This window comes from Camelus ferus, chromosome X (assembly GCF_009834535.1).
Source record: "Camelus ferus isolate YT-003-E chromosome X, BCGSAC_Cfer_1.0, whole genome shotgun sequence".
In the NCBI taxonomy this organism is placed as follows: domain Eukaryota; kingdom Metazoa; phylum Chordata; class Mammalia; order Artiodactyla; family Camelidae; genus Camelus; species Camelus ferus.
Window position 1 is genome coordinate 76761161 of NC_045732.1, and position 15186 is coordinate 76776346.

The following is a 15186-nucleotide window of genomic DNA, read 5'->3' on the forward strand; positions in this document are numbered from 1 at the left end:
AGAAAGTGTACCGAGTTGTTCTTTTTTTTACATTTTTTATTGAGTTATAGTCAGTTTACAATGTTGTGTCAAATTCCAGTGTAGAGCACAATTTTTCAGTTATACATGAACATACATATATTCATTGTCACATTCTTTTTCACTGTGAGCTACCACAAGATCTTGTATATATTTCCCTGTGCTATACAGTATAATCTTCTTTATCTATTCTGCATATGCCTGTCAGTATCTACAAATGTTGAAATCCCAGTCTGTCCCTCCCCACCCCCCACCCCCTTGGCAACCACAAGTTTGTATTCTATGTCTATGAGTCTGTTTCTGTTTTGTATTTATGTTCTTTTTTTTTTTTTTTAGATTCCACTTTTGAGTGATCGCATATGGTTTTTTTCTTTCTCTTTCTGGTTTACTTCACTTAGAATGACATTCTCCAGGGATATCCATGTTGCTGCAAATGGCATTATGCTGTCGGTTTTTATGGCTGAGTAGTATTCCACTGTATAAATATACCACTTCTTCTTTATCCAGTCATCTGTTGATGGACATTTAGGCTGTTTCCATGTCTTAGCTATTGTAAATAGTGCTGCTGTGAACATTGGGGTGCAGGTGTCTTTTTGAAGTAGGCTTCCTTCTGGATATATGCCCAGGAGTGGGATTCCTGGGTCCCATGGTAAGTCTATTCCTAGTCTTTTGAGGAATCTCCATACTGTTTTTCACAGTGGCTGCACCAAACTGCATTCCCACCAGCAGTGTAGGAAGGTTCCCTTTTGTCCACAGCCTCTCCAGCATTTGTCATTTGTGGACTTTTGAATGATGGCCATTCTGGCTGGTGATACCTCATTGTAATTTTGATTTGCATTTCTCTGTGATATTGAGCATTTTTTCATGTGCCTATTGATCATTTGCATTTTTTTTCCTTGGAGAATTGCTTGTTTAGGTCTTCTGCCCATTTTTGAATTGGGTTGTTTGTTTTTTTTCTTACTAAGTCGTATGAGCTGCTTATATATTCTGGAAATCAAGCCTTTGTCGGTTTCATCGTTTGCAAAAATTTTCTCCCATTCCATAGGTTGTTGTTTTGTTTTACTTATGGTTTCCTTTGCTGTGTGGAAGCTTGTAAGTTTGATTAGGTCCCATTTGTTTATTCTTGCTTTTATTTCTATTGCTTGGGTAGACTGCCCTAGGAGAACAAACATATGGACCAATGAAACAGAAGAGAGAGCCCGGAAATGAACGCACAAACTTTTGGTCAACTAATCTTCGACAAATGAGGCAAGAATATACAATGGAATAAAGACAGTCTCTTCAGCAAATGGTGTTGGGAAAACTGGACAGCAGCATGTAAAGCAATGAAGCTAGAACACTCCCTTACACCATACACAAAAATCATCTCAAAAAGGATCAAAGACTTAAACATAAGACCAGATACAATAAACCTCCTTGAAGAAAATATAGGCAAAACATTATCTCACATACAGGGTTTGTTGCATCAGGTAGCAGTAACTTTAACTGACACAGCTGCTACTTCTGTTGTTAGGTTTACATAAATCATTTAATTACAAAGGTAGTAGTTTATAGGGTCCTATTTCAAAAAAGTCTAAAAATACAGAAAAATCACAGTATCCCCTTTTCAAAGTTTCTCCACAATTCAGCTCACTACTCAGAAATGACTGCAACTAACAATCCAGTGTAAGTTGTTTTAGAGCTGCCTATGGGCTTTTTCATATATATATGTATTCTATATATATATATTTATAATATATATATATTTCAAATATATATATATTCTAAAAAACCTAGTGGTTTTATTTGGCATACTTAAGTAATCGTGTGATATTGCTCTGCCACCAGCCTTTGTCACTTAACAAAAAGAAGGCAGGACCCTCCCATGACAGCACATACAACTCTACCTCACTTTTGAAACTACCCCCTGGAGTGCTAAAGTATGTGTATATCATAATTAGTTAAACAATCTCTTCCTGTTGGACACGTTGTTTTCCCTTTGTTGATGACTAACAAAATGAAATGAACATCTTTTTTATTTTTAATTTTTCTTGTTTTGCTTTTGGGGGAAGTAATTAGGTTTATTTATTTATTTATTATTGTTATCAGTTTTTGTTTAACAGAGGTACTGGGGATCAAACTCATGACCTTGTACATGCTAAGCAGGCACTCTACCGCTGAGCTATACCCTCCCCAAAATGAACATCTTTGAATTCTTGGATTAATGTGGATGTTTTCTTTATGTATATATACTAATGAAGAGCATGGAAAGGGTGTGAATAGTTTAACAATTTATAAGTGTTTCTGGAATTTTATTCCAAAACTGCTATACCAATTCATATTCTCATAAAAAATCACAAATGATTAAAATTCTGAAATATCAACAGGGTGTTTCCCTTTTACTTTGAGAAGGGACAGTTTGGTCAGAATGACTAGGAGCCAGGGAAGGGCACCAGACAGGACACCCCAAGCTAGTGAGGGACACTGAGAGCATCCTCTCAGTGAGAGCCATTGCAGAGTCCACAAGAGAGACCAAGTGCAAAGCCAAGTCCAGAGACCCCCCAGGCAGGCCGGCAGCCAGGGCCCTGAATCCAGAGTTCAGTGTAGGGAAAAGGATCCTGAGGGAGAGAAGTTGGGGAGCGGAAGGGATACAGGACAAGGAAGAGGAACAGGCTGGGGAAATCTCTGGATCGTCCTCCCCAGCTGGAAGTTGCAGAGTGGTCTGAGCGGCCAGGTCTATCGAGTGAACGGACCAACAGCATGCCAGACACTGCACCCCAACCTTAGAGTCTCCCTACCTCTGTCAGGAACAGCACACCTGGCTCCCTGCATCATTCAGAGGAGCTTCATCTCTTGACTATTCTAGCGGTCCAGTGCACCCTCGCCAGTGTCTCAGGACTGGGAGCTGCCGTGATGCCTGCTGGGGGCTGGGGACTTTCCCCCTGGGTGCAGTGCAGCCCTCCAGCGAGGTCAGGGCTCTGTGAGTGAGTGGGGTTGGTGACTGGGGACAGCTGAGATAGACCAGGAATACCCATGAGCCGTGAAAGGGGCTGCAGAGCTGCAAGGAGGGTGAAATTGGAAGGGGAAAGCCAAGGGACTAACCTCCTCAGACTCTGCGGATAAAGGGCTGAGTATGGACATGCTTTGAAAAACTGTCCGGGTAGTGTCTCTGGCTCAGGCTGCTTCCCAGGGTTTCTGAGTTCTTGGCACAATAAGGACAGGTGTCCTGTGCTATAATGGCTGGCCCATGTTGCCACCAGACATAGTCTGGGATACAAGATTGGCCCAATGTGCAGATATTTGCAGGGTAGATGGAAAACCCATGGGGATGACACCCTTCCTTATCAAACGGGGACATGTGGAACCCAAGACAGGAAGTACCATGGACCATCCTGTGGAGAGCATACCCACCTCCAAGATGGTCTTGGGGCCTGAGGAAGACATATCCACAGTGACACCCTCAGTGGTAGTTTCCCATGGGAATTATGAGTTATGTGAGCAGTTGTAGCACTCTGTGTTTCTTCCATGGAGGCAGAAGGCCCAGGCAGGAGGCAGCCTCCACATTTTGAATCAGTGAATGAGATTCTCCAGTAATTTGATTCATTCATGCATTCATCCATCAAATATTCTTGAACACATGCTGAAAAAGAACACCAAGTAAACAAAACAAAAGAACGTGACAAAACACTTAAGTCAGTCTGGGTGTAAGGATGGTGAAGTGTAGTCAGATGTGAGAGAGTTTTAGGAAATTACGAACCATGATATGCTGAGGGCAGTCTATCATGGCCCTGAATTTTGAGATAATGGCCTGCATGCTATAGGATTTCATCTCCTCTCTTGCAAACACAATTGGAAGCTAAAGTTGCACCAAGATTAAACTTAGGAAAACTTTTAATGGGGGAAAGTACTCAGCCAGAAAATCCAATTATAGAAAATTTTCCTGCATTTAAATATATTTTTTCTGTATATTTGTGGCTCACGTATACCGTTACAATAATGACCTTTCAATCTCACATTTGCTGTCAGGTCACTTTTAAAGACTTTGCTCTTGACAGCCATTGGCAGGACAGAATTTACACTCTCTCTCTGCCTCCCCCAATATCCAGACACTTATCTCCTCAAACCTAGTATGTGAGTTTTAGGCAGTTGGCAGTCCTTCAATAAGGAAAGTTGCTCGTGATAAACAAATCAGGGACCTGGAGGCAACTTTGGCATCAGGTACCTGGAGGGTGGAATTCCATGATGCATCATTTATCTAGTGTACAGTGGTTGTCAAAACTTTAGAGGTGGAAGCTTTTATTCCAATGGAAGCTTTCCATAGGAATTAGCTCCATGAACATGAGCAAGGCAGAGCACTCTAGTAGAAGTGAGGACTATAATCCCAGAGTCCTGCCTATACTCTTGAAGAAGTTAGGTCTGACACCCAGCCCTAGAACTCCAAGGTCCTCCTGAGCACAGCTGGGAAAGCTCTGTGCTAGAAGACCCTTCTTAAAACATGGACCTCATGCTCCTGCACAGGCACTTATCTGTATGGACTCCATTCGGCCCAATGCACTGACTCCTAATTTTGCTGTCTGGGTTTCCAGCACTGCCAACAAATATCACCCTAACCTCTGCATTCTAAACTTATTATCCCGTTTCTTGTTTCTCAAACTCTTTTTGCCTACCTACCTGCAATCTACACATATAAGCACCCATTATCTTCCTACCCACTTGACTACTCTTAATTCTCAGCACAGAATTAGCTACACTCCCTCCAACCTACCGTCCCTGTCTCTTCCTCCCAGACCTGCTTTAAACATTTATCCTGGGAAGAGGCCACTACTAGTGTCTTTGCCTAGTAACTCTTGGCTCCAAAAAACACAGTGGGGTTTCTTTACCTTTTCATGTTTCCTTCTTTTAAAAGTATCCTCAGGTCACATTCACACACCTTCAACAAGAGTATGGAGCTTGTGTATCTGGAGGGAACTCTAATTCAAAAAGATACACATACCCCAATGTTCACAGCAGCAGTATTTACAATAGCCAAGACACGGAAGCAACCCAAATGTCCATCAACAGATGACTGGATAAAGAAGTTGTGGTATATTTATACAATTGAATACTATTCGGCCGTAAAAAAAGAATAAAATAATGCCATTTGCAGCAATGCAGATGGACCTGGAGATTGTCATTCTAAGTGAAGTAAGCCAGAAAGAGAAGAAAATTACCAAATAATATCACTTACATGTGGAATCTAAAAAAAGACAAAAGAACTTATTTACAAAACAGAAACAGACAGACATAGAAAATGAACTTACGATTACTAGGGGGGAAGGGGGTGTGAAGGGATAAATTGGGAGTTTGAGATTTGCAGATGCTAACTGCTCCATATAAAATAGATAAATAAGTTTCTTCTGTATAGCACAGGGAACTATATTCAATATCCTGTAGTAACCTATAATGAAAAAGAATATGAAAAGGAATATATGTATATATATGTATGACTGAAACACGATGTACACCAGAAATTGATGCATTATAAACTGACTATACTTCAATTGTGGGAAAAAAGAGTATGTAATTTGGCTCATTTTATTAATATCTGTTTCCTCCGCTCCCCCAGAAAATTGCAAAGATGTTTTGTTTACTTCTATCATTTACCCAGCTGAGAGTGTTGAATCTCTAAGTATAATTAATTATAGATGTGACTATTTCTCCTTTCAGTTATATCAGATATTTTCCTTGTATTTTAAAGCTCTGCTTTTAGGTGTATACACAGTTAGTATTATTAGGTCTTCTTGGTGAATTGACCCTTTTATCATTATCTAATGTCCCTATTTATCTATGGTGATTTTCTTCTTATAAAGTCATTTTTTTATATTAACATAGTCTCTATAGCTTTCTATATTTTTATTTTACTCTTTAAATTATCAAATAGTACAATTCTTTTTTTCTTTTGTTGTACAGTTAAAAGCGACACATAGATTCATATAACCATACTCAGGATACAGAACTGTTCCATCAGACTCTCCCCCAAAAAACTCCCATGTGCTATTCATTTATAGTCATACTCTCCCCCAACGCCTTGGCAAACACTCATCTGTTTTCTATCACTGTAATTTTGTCTTTTTCAATCATGTCATAGGAATGGAAGAACAGAGAATATAACTTTTTAAGATTGGTTCCTTTTTTTTTTTTGCACTACTTTTTTTAATTGAGTTATAGTCAGTTTACAATGTTGTGTCAATTTCTGGTGTGCATCACAATTTTTCAGTCATACGTGAATATGCATATAGTCATTTTCACATTCTTTTTCATCATGAGCTACTACAAGATCTTGAATATATTTCTCTGTGCTATACAGTATAAACTTGTTTATCTATTTTATATATACCTGTAAATATACTCAGATCTCGAACTCCCAGTTTATCCCTTCCCACCCCCACTCCCCACTGACAATCACAAGTTTGTATTCTATGTCTATGAGTTTGTTTCTGGTATATATATAAGTTCATTTGTCTTTTTTTTTTTTAAAGATTCCACATATGAGTGATCTCATATGGTATTTTTCTTTCTCTTTCTGGCTTACTTCACTTAGAATGACATTCTCCAGGGACATCCATGTTGCTGCAAATGGCATTATTTTATTCTTATTCATGGCTGAATAGTATTCCATTGTATAACTATACCACAACTTATTTATCCAGTCATCTGTTGATGGACATTTAGGTTGTTTCCATGTCTTGGCTATTGTAAATAGTGCTGCTATGAACATTGGGGTGTAGGTGTCTTTTTGAATTAGGGTTCACTCTGGATATATGCCCAGAAGTGGGATTGCTGGCCAAACTCATGATGAAGAGAAAAGAGAGAGCACAAATAAACAAAATAAGAATGGAAAATGGAGAAATTACAACCAATACCACAAAAATACAAAATATCATACAAGAATACTATAAACAACTATATGGAAACAAAATGGATAACCTAGAAGAAATGGACAAGTTTCTAGAAACATACAGTCCACCAAGACTGAATCAAGAAGAAATTGACCACTTGAACAAACCGATGACTAGAAATGAAATCAAATTAGCAATAAAAAAAACCTTCCTACAAGCAAAAGTCCAGGACCAGATGGCTTCACTGGGTAATTCTACCAAACATACAAAGAAGAACTCATATCAGTCTTCTCAAACTCTTCCAGAAGTTTGAAAAGGAGGGAGTACCCTCAAACTCATTCTATGAAACCACCATCACCCTGATACCAAACCAGAGAAAAACACTACCGAAAAAGAAAATTACAGACCAATATCACTGATGCAAAAATTCTCAACAGAATATTAGCAAACAGAATCCAACAGCACATAAAAAAGATCATACACCATGATCAAGTTGGGTTCATCCCAGGAACACAAGGCTGGTTCAACATACACAAATCAATCAATGTAATACACCACATCAACAAGAGAAAGGACAAAAACCACATGATCATCTCAACAGAGGCAGAAAAAGCATTTGATAAAATTCAACACCCATTTATGATAAAAAAAACCAAACCCTCACCAAAGTGGGTATAGAGGGAACATATCTCAACATAGTAAAAGCTATATATGACAAACCTACAGCCAGCATAGTACTCAACGGTGAAAAACTCAAAAGCTTCCCACTAAAATCTGGGACAAGACAAGGTTGTCCACTCTCACCACTACTATTCAACATAGTCTTGGAAGTCCTAGCCACAGCAATCAGGCAAGAGAGAGAAATAAAAGGGATCCAAATTGGAAAAGAAGAGGCAAAATTGTCACTGTATGCAGATGACATGATACTATATATAGAAAACCCTAAAAGTTCCATACAAAAACTACTAGAACTAATAAAAGAATTCAGCAAGGTAGCAGGATACAAGATTAATGTACAAAAATCAGTTGCATTTCTTTATACTAATGATGAATCAACAGGAAAAGAAAGTAAAGAAACAATCACTTTTAAAATAGCACCCAAAGTAATAAAATACCTAGGAATAAATCTAACCAAGGAGGTGAAAGACTTACACATGGAGAACTACAAAACATTGAATAAGGAAATTAAAGAAGACTTTAAAAAATGGAAAGATATCCCATGCTCCTGGATTGGAAGAATCAATATTGTCAAAAAAAAAAAAAAGAATGTTTTCTTTCACTTAGGAAATTGCATTTGAGAGTCATCCAGGTTGTTGTGTGTATTAATAGATGGTTCTTTTCTTATTGCTGGGTAGCATTCCGTTGTATGGATGCACCACAGTTTGTTTATTCATTCACCCATGGAAGGACATTTAGATAAATATTAATAGATTTTGACAATATGAACAGAGCTGCTCTAAACATTCATTTGTATGTTTTTGTAGGAACATAAGTTTTATTTCTTCCAGGACTGGCATTGCTGAGTCATATGGTATGTGTATGTTTAGAAGAAATTATCAAATCATTTTCCACAGAGGCTGTATCATTTTACGTTCCAACCAGTAATGTATGAGAGTTCAAGTTGTTCTTCATTCTTGCTAGTACTTAGTAAAGTCAGTAATTTTTAAATTTTTACTCACTCTCGAGTGTGCACTGTCTCATCTCATCTTGATTTTAATTTGAATTTCTCTAATGGCTAATGATGTAGAAAATTTTTCATGTACATATCTGCCATCTACATGACGGCTTTGGCGATGTATCTATTGACATCTTTTGCCCATTTTGAAAATTGGGTCATTTGTTTTCTAATTTTTGAGCTTCAAGGAACTTTTATGTATTCTGTATACATCTTTAGTTACATATATGATTTGCAAATACTTTGTAATTATCTGTAGCTTGACCTTTTATTCTTTCTCTTTAATTTTGAGGAAATCTAATTTATTTTTCCCTTTATGAATCATGATTTGGTGTTATGTTTTAGACCTCTGCCTAACTGTAGGTCATGAGATTTTCTCCTATGCTTTCTTTAAGAGTTGTATTTTTGGGGGGAAGGGGTTACTTCTTTTTTGTATATATATATTTTTATTGAAGTATAGTCAGTTTACAATGTTGTGTCAATTTCTAGTGTACAGCACAATGCTTCAGTCATACATGGACATACATATATTCATTTTCATATTCTTTTTCACCATAAGTTACTACAAAATACTGATATATCCAGAGGGAACCTTAATTCAAAAAGATACGTGCACCCCAATGCTCATAGATTTCTTTAAAAGTTTTATAATTTTTATTTAACATTTAGATCTGTGCTACATTTTAAGCTGATTTTTGAATGAAGTGTGAGGATTAAGTAGAGGGGTTTTTTTCTTTTCTTTTTTAAAGTATGGATGTCTAATTGTTCCAATATAACTTATTGAAAAGACGAACACTTCTCAATTGGATTGTTTCAGTCCTTCATAAAAACTCTATTTCTGTGGTTTATTTCTGGACTTTCTAATCAGCTCCATTGAGCTATGTGTTTACCCTTTAGCCAGTACCACACCATCATGATTACTATAGCCTTATCTTAAAATCAGGTAGTGTGATTCTTCCAACTTTATTTTACTTTTATATAATTGTCTTAGCTATTCTTGTTCCTTTGCCCTTCCATAAACTTTTTGAATCAGTTTGTTTATATCTACAAAATATCCTGCTGGAATTTTGATTGGTATTGCTTTAAATGTATAGATCAATTTAATGAGAACTGACATCTTCACTATGTTGAGTCTGCCAGTCCAGGAACACAGTATGTATCTCTATTTATTTCCTATTCATTTAGGTCTTTTTTTTTTCATTTTTTAACACTTTTTATTGATTTATAATAAACTTACAATGTTGTGTCAAATTCCAGTGTAGAGCACAATTTTTAAGTTATACATGAACATATATATATTCATTGTCACATTTTTTTCTCTATGAGCTAACATAAGATCTTGTATATATTTCCCTGTGCCATACAGTCTAATCTTGTTTATCTATTCCATTTTGAAATCCCAGTCTACCCCTTCCCACCCCCCGTCCCCTTGGCAACCACAAGTTTGTATTCTATGTCTATGAGTCTATTTCTGTTTTGTATTTATGTTTTGTTTGTTTGATTGTTTGTTTGTTTTTAATTTTAGATTCCACATATGAGCAATCTCATATGGTATTTTTCTCTCTTTCTGGCTTACTTCACTTAGAATGACATTCTCCAGGGACATCCATGTTGCTGCAAATGGCATTATGTTGTCAGTTTTTATGACTGAATAGAATTCCATTGTATAAATATACCACCACTTCTTTATCCAGTCATCTGTTGATGGACATTTAGGCTCTTTCCGTGTCTTGGCTATTGTAAACAGTGCTGCTATGAACATTGGGGTGCAGGTGTCATTTTGAAGTAGGGTCCCTTCTGGATATATGCCCAGGAGTGGGATTCCTGGGTCATATGGTAAGTCTATTCCTAGTCTTTTGAGGAATCTCCATACTGTTTTCCACAGTCCCTGCACCAAAACAGCATGGTATTGGTACAAAAACAGACATATAGACCAATGGAACAGAATAGAGAGCCTAGAAATTAACCCACAAATTTTTGGTCAACTAATCTTTGACGAAGGAGGCAAGAATATACAATGGAATAAAGACAGTCTCTTCAGCAAATGGTGTGGGAAAACTGGACAGCAGCATGTAAATCAATGAAGCTAGAACACTCCCTTACACCATACACAAAAATAAACTCAAAATGGATCAAAGACTTAAACATAAGACAAGATACATTAAACCTCCTAGAAGAAAATATAGGCAAAACATTATCTGACATACATCTCAAAAATGTTCTCCTAGAACAGTCTACTCAAGCAATAGAAATAAAAGCAAGAATAAACCAATGGGACCTAATCAAACTTACAAGCTTCTCCACAGCAAAGAAAACCATAAGTAAAACAAAAAGACAACCTACGGAATGGGAAAAAATTTTTGCAAATGAAACCGAAAAAGGCCTGATTTCCAGAATGTATAAGCAGCTCATACGACTTAATAAGAAAAAAACAAACAACCCAATCCAAAAATGGGCAGAAGACCTAAACAAGCAATTGTCCAAGGAAGACATACAAATGATCAATAGGCACATGAAAAAATGCTCAATATCACTAATTATCAGAGAAATGCAAATCAAAACTACAATGAGGTATCACCTCACACCAGTCAGAAGGCCATCATTCAAAAGTCCACAAATGGCAAATGCTGGAGAGGCTGTGGAGAAAGGGGAACCCTCCTGCACTGCTGGTGGGAATGCAGTTTGGTGCATTTAGGTCTTGATTTCTTTCATTAGCATTTTGTAGTTTTCAGCAGATAGATCCTGTGCATATCTTGTTAGATTTATACCTAAGTATTGTGATTTTGGAGCTATTGAAAATTGTAAGTTTTTTCTCTTTCAAAGATGAAATTTATATATTAATGGAGAGAGTTTTTGAGATTTCTTTTACATACAAAAAGAAATTTGTAGTGGGTATCTACAGTATGGAGATTCTTCAGTATGGACACATACCTTTTCAACTGAAAGAGAAGTCTTCTAAAACTTTAAATTTTTACAATAAGTTAAGAATCAGCTTGGTCACTGTAGAAGTAACATATGCTCATCACAGAAATCAAAGTAAATAATAAAAGCACCCATAATGTTACCAGGAAATGATAAGTTTTTAATTTTTGGTTTCTAATTTTTTATTGTGGTTGTATGTAAATACAATTAATTTTATGTGTTGATCTTGTATCCTGCAACCTTGCTGAATTTGTTGTAGTTTCCTTGGAATTTTCTCTGACTCCCTCCCAGGCTGCCAGCTGTGGAAAAGCCCACAGGGTGCCAAGTCAGCAAATGAGCCCCATGCCTGCCCATTCAGCCTAAGCCCTTCCAGTCCAGAAGGTAGAAGTTAGAGTCATGGTATGTTTTTTGCACCAGAGAGGAGACTAAAGACAACCATACCAGTACCTACTATGTGCTGGACTCTGACTAGTACCCAAGAAGGCTGCTAGCAATGGAGGGGGGTGGGAATGCAGAGTCAGGCCTGCCCCTTGACTAAGGCAAGTTCTCTGGAGTATTCCACTCTCATAATTCTAGATGCACTGCAGCCACAGTGTCCACTCCAGTCAGCTTCCAGATGAAATAGTGTAAAGAAAAAAATGGGAAGAGAGAAGAGTGAGGAAGAATCTACCTGATCTTTAGGCTGAATAACAAGACTTCAGAAATAGACCAGCCATTTAGAAGCACTGGGGAAAGAAAGAAAAGAGAAGCAATGCTTTGTGTGTAAGAGGGATTTCCTGGAGCTGATAGTCTCCACTGTTTTTTATTTCAAATACAGAAATCTGATTCAGTAGTGTTCTAGGGGTGCTATAAAAAGGAAAGTGAGGATCTCTGATAAGCAGAGAGACAGCAGGAAATTCAGAACTGGACATTCAGCCCAGACCTGGTTTCCTGAATAGGACACTGCCCCAAGCTGTGGAAAACACCATATTGGGGCAATATTATCTTACAGAGCACCCACCCCTACCTAAGGCCCCATTTGTCTCCTTAGGACAATCCACACTTGGGAAGACTTCATGCATTAACAATTAAGTTTCTTCACACCCTCTACCTACATCACTAGCTCCTGAAGGCCTCTTCTATCCCTCATTCCAACAGCTACATGTGAGTCACCTTCTAAAGAATCAAAAATAAAGGCTGCAAATAAAGATAGACTATTAAAGAGTTAAAAATAGCGGTCCTTGATGCAAACACCAGACAGAATGATTTAAATGCATGCTTCACTTTGAATATAAAGACACTCAGCAGCACTGAGAAAAGGAAGAAAGGAGAAGATTAAGGAAATAAGACATTCAGCTGGAAGGTGCATAGTCTCACATCTGTGTGGAATGGTGATTGCCCCAACCCTTCCAGAGATGCAATCTTCACTGCCTAGGGCTCATAAAGCAACTCCCAGAGGATGAATCTGACACTTTGAGGAATGATGAGGATTGAAGGGAATGTCTGGCCTTGATTACAGTAGAATACAAAAAAACAGTTGAAATCCCTCCCTGAGAAAATACTAGCCCTGTTTTTTAAAATAGGAAGGAAAGGGAGGAAGAGGTGAAGGGATGGAGGAAAGGGAAGAGGGAGGGAAGGAAGAAGAGAGGGAAGGAAAGAAGGAAAATAATTTTTTTTAAATCTATGAAGCAAATAATTTAAAGAGCTGTTTGGGAGAGGTGAGAAGAAAAGAGGAAAGACAGTAAGAAGGTTAATGAAAAATTGTCCAGTGGTAAGAGCCTTGGACAAGTGGTTAGGAAATTCACATTCTAGTCACTGCTCTGCCACTGACTTACTAAGTTGCAAGTGCCATCCTGTCTCTGGGTCTCAGTTTCATCATCTGTGCAATGGAGGTATGTGGGGACTTAGAGCTGTCACCAAGTTTCCTGCCTGCTCAGTTGTCACAGGAGAAAGGCAGACTTCCTCACAGAATTAGGCTGTCAGTAGGGATATATATCATTTAATTAAGTTATTAATGGATTCAGTAAATACAGATGTCAGCTGTTTACAAAAAGTTTCTAATACTCCCAAACATCCACCAGCTTACATAAATCACATCATATTGCTCATATTATGCTGCAATTTGCTTTATAAAAACAGATTATTGAGATATAATTCACATACCATAAAATTCATCCACTTAAAATATACAATTCAGTGGTTTTTAGTATGTTCACAGAGTTGTGAAACCACCATCACTGTCAATTTTAGAACATTTTCATCAACTTGATAAGAAATCCTGTATTCATTAGTAGTCACTCACCACTTCCTCCACACTCTACACTCCGAACCACAGACAACTACCAGTCTTCTTTCTGTTTCTATAAGTTTGCCTATTCTGGACATTTCATATAAATGAAGAAGGACACAATATGTGGCCTTTTGTGTCTGGTTTCTTTCACTTAGCAAAATATTTTCAAGAGCTTCATCCATGTTGTAACCTATATAATATCTTCATTTTTACAGCCAAATATTCTGTTGTATGGATATACTACATAGTGGTTATCAACTCATCTATTGATGAGCATTTATATTGTTTCCAACTTTGAGGTATTGTAAATAGTGCTGCTGAAAATATTCATGTTCAAGTTTTCGTGTGACCGTACACTTTCATTTCTCTTGAGTACGTACCTAGGAGTGCAATTACTGTGTCAAACAACGATTCAATGTTTAACTACTTGAACAACTGCCAAACAGTTTTCCAAAGTGGTTGCACCATTTTACAATCCCACAGCAATGTATGATGGTTCCAATTTTTCCACATCCTTACCAACACTTATTATTACCTGCCTTTTAGATTCTAGTCATCCAAATGGTTGTGAAGTGGTATCTAACTGTGGTTTTGATTTGCATTTCTCTAATCATCAATTTTGAGCTTCTTTTCATGTAGTTATTGGCCAATTATATATCTTCTTTAGAGAAATGTCTATTTAAATATTTTGCCAATTTTTAAATTGCAACATTTATCCTTTTATTTTTGAGCTGTAAAAATTCTTTATGTACTCTGGATGCCAGTGTGTTATAATTTATGTAATTTACAAGTATAATTTTTCAGGATAGAATTTTTTTCCTCTACTCAATGCCAAGGCCATAACAAGCAAATTTCTTTGCAATCCCGTCTATTTGGCAGGCTTATTATTATTTATCCTTTTACTGATAGTGTAACGAGTTCCCATGCAGGGGATCTTCTGTTAGACCTCCTATTAATCTTCCATTAGACTTCCCAATTTGGGCAAGCTCTAAACTTCATTTCTTACCCTATGTACTCTATGCACCCATCAAAATAGACCCTCAAAGCTTCCAAATTTTTCAGAAACCTCGAGAATGAAAGCTGACTTTGATACTCTCTCACCTCCCAGAATTCTGTTGAAAAGATGCCTTTCCTTCATTGTATTGCCTTTGCTCCTTTGTCAGAGATCAGTTGACTATACTTATGTAAGTCTATTTCTGGGCTCTTTATTCTGTTCCATTTATCTATTTGTCTATTCTTTCACCCCAATACCATACAGCCTTGATTACTGTGACTCTATATAAGTTTTGAATTCAGATAGTGTCAACCTCCAACTTTGTGCTTCTCTTTCAATATTGTGTTAACTATTCTGGGACTTTTTCTTCTCCATATAAACTTTAGAATCAGATTTTGTCATATGCACAAAATAACTTTCTGGGATTTTTATTAGATTGCATTAAACCTAT